A 2,663-nucleotide genomic window follows, 5' to 3' on the forward strand; every position below is an offset into this window, starting at 1 on the left:
CCGCGCGTGCGCAGGGTCCTCGAGGCACGCCGGGAGTTGTAGTCTTGGCGGGAGGTCAGGCGCTCCTACAGGCTCGGCGGGACAGGCCTGGGAGGCAGCAGGTGACCGCTGAGTGAGACCTGGGTTGAGTTTCCCTCCCTGCTCGCTGGCTTCTGGCTGGTCTACTATCAATGACTGACAGGTATTTGGCGGAACGAATCAATGGGTGGGAAACCTTTCCCTTGCTGCCTTTCAAATAAATAATAATTTAAATTCCAATCTCTAACGAGAGTGCCAGGGCTCCTTAGAGAAGTGGGTGAGGGAAACATTGGGCTTCATCAAGTGCTAGCAAAGCCTGGCGCATCTTGCAGGCCAGAGGTAAGAAGCCACCGCTCTGAACGAGCCCCCCGAACGGATGCTAGTCACAGGGTCAGATCATGGTCAAGAATGGAGAACCCACTTGAGTCTGTGTCGATAGAAATAGGTGATTCCCTGAATCAGTGAGCAACGGGAAATAAATACTCCCTACAGAAGAATGTGCTTAGTAACAGTACTCCATGGGGAATCCCAACCCACCCAATGCATAGTGATTTCCTTTCTAGTGTGGAAAAAGAGGGAAAGGACGCCAACAAACACAACCTCAGTGAGGTGCTGAGGTGAATAGCAACAGGGATTAGACATGCCGGTAGCCCTTTCCCTTGATGGAGTGTGATGATAATGGCACTGCCCCACTAGTCTTTCTCCCCAAACATCATAATGCCAGTGTAACTGTGAGAAAAACATCAGACAAATCCCATTTGAGGGATGTGCCATAAATACCTCTCCAGAATGCATTGTAGTGTAGCAAGTAAACCTACTGCCTATGGCGCCAGCATCCCGCTTGGGTGCCAGTTCGAGCCCGGCTGCTCTACTTCCTGATCCAGCTTCCTCATAGTAGGCCTGGCCAGGCAGCAGAGGATGGTCCCAGCCATTGGACCCCTGCACCCACCCACATGGGAGACCTGGAAGACGCTCCAGGCTCCTGCCTTTGGACAAACCCAGCCTGATCATTGCAGCTTTTGGGGAGAGAACCAGCACGCACAACATTCTCTCCCTCCGTCTGTGTGTATGTCTCTCTCTAAGTCTGCCTTTCAAATAAATACTTTAAAAGATTCATCAAAAACAAGAAAAGGCTGAGGGCCAGCTGCCTAGCCTATGGCGCCAGCATCCCATGTGGGCGCTGGCTCGTGCCCCAAGCTGTTTCATTTCTGATCCAGCTTCCTGCCTAGGGCCTGGGCAGGCAGCAGACCTTGGGACCCTGCATTCATGTGGGAAACCTTGGAGAACCTCCTGGCTCCTGCTTTCAGATCATTCCAGCTCTGGTCATTGCTGCCATTTGTGGAGTGAACCAGTGAAGGAGGGTAGATGTCTCTCTTTCTGTCTCTCTCCTTGTAGCTATACCTTTCAAATGCAAATAAAATAAATCTTAAAAAAAAAAAAAAGACTTAGAAATTGTCCTATGCATTGTGCTGTCCTGGATAGAATCCTGAAGCAAAATAAGGAATAGTAAGTGGAAAAAAGAATCGTCGATTCCAAGTAAAATTTTCAACTTGGTAAATAGTAATTGCTAGTAACTTTCGCTCTTGACAAGGGCATTGTCATTATGTAAGATGTTAACATCAGGAGAAGGGCAGACTGTCATCATAGTTTTTCTCTAAATCTACAATGACTCCCAAAGGAAAGGTTTTCATTTTTTTTTAAGAGACAAGGCAAGGAAAAAAGGCAATACTATTGGTCTTTGCTGCTTAATGTTTAGATGCGTTTAAGTTCCTGTGGGGTCTCCAGGAGTGGAGTGGTAGTACTGTGTGGCAAGAGACTCTTGGGATGCCAGCTTTGATCTGACCAATGCGTGTATATGCACGATAAATCACAAGTTACGTGTCAGAACGCTTCAGTTTCGTGTGCTTTTATATATAAAGCATATCTGATTTCCAAAGGAAGAACTCTAAAGAAAAAAAAAAAAAGGCTAGGGGCAGCCTGCCCATTATCCATCGGTCAGGTTACTATTTGAACCCAGCTCCTCTCTGGAGAAAGAGCGCAGAGGACAATGGGATGGCCCGGCAGGTTCAGCTGGACCGCCTGCAGAGGGATCCCAGTCCTGGCAGTTCCTTGATCCTGATCTGGCTCCTTGGATGCACCTGGGAGAGAGCAGAGGAAGACCCAAATGGTTGGGTTCCTGCCATGCTGTGGGAGACCCAGATGGCATTCCTGGCCCTTGGCATCGGCCTTGCCCAGCCCAGGCTGTTGTGGGCATTTGGGTGATGAACTAGCAGATGGAAGATCTCTTTTTCTCTACCTCTCCCCTCTTTCTATCACTCTGCCTTTCCAATATATAAATAAGGTTATTCTGGTTTTTTGGTTGGTTTTTTTTTTTTTTTTTTTTTTTTTTAGAGTCAGTATGAGAGGGATTCTCCCAGGTTCTGCCACTCCCAGATGACCGTTGGGCAAACTGACAAACTAACAAGGCCAAGTTTCTTGACCAGTTCTCAGTAAGGCTGAGGCCAGGCCTGAGCACCTTCAGTGTTGGTCTGAAGGATCTTTCAGAGCTTAGATCTGGAGTGTCGAAAAAATATTTGAGTGATAGTGCTATGAATGATTTCGTTTTTTCTTCCTATTTATCTGTATTTTCTAAATTTTATTTAATA

This window comes from Ochotona princeps, chromosome 5 (assembly GCF_030435755.1).
Source record: "Ochotona princeps isolate mOchPri1 chromosome 5, mOchPri1.hap1, whole genome shotgun sequence".
NCBI lineage: Eukaryota > Metazoa > Chordata > Mammalia > Lagomorpha > Ochotonidae > Ochotona > Ochotona princeps.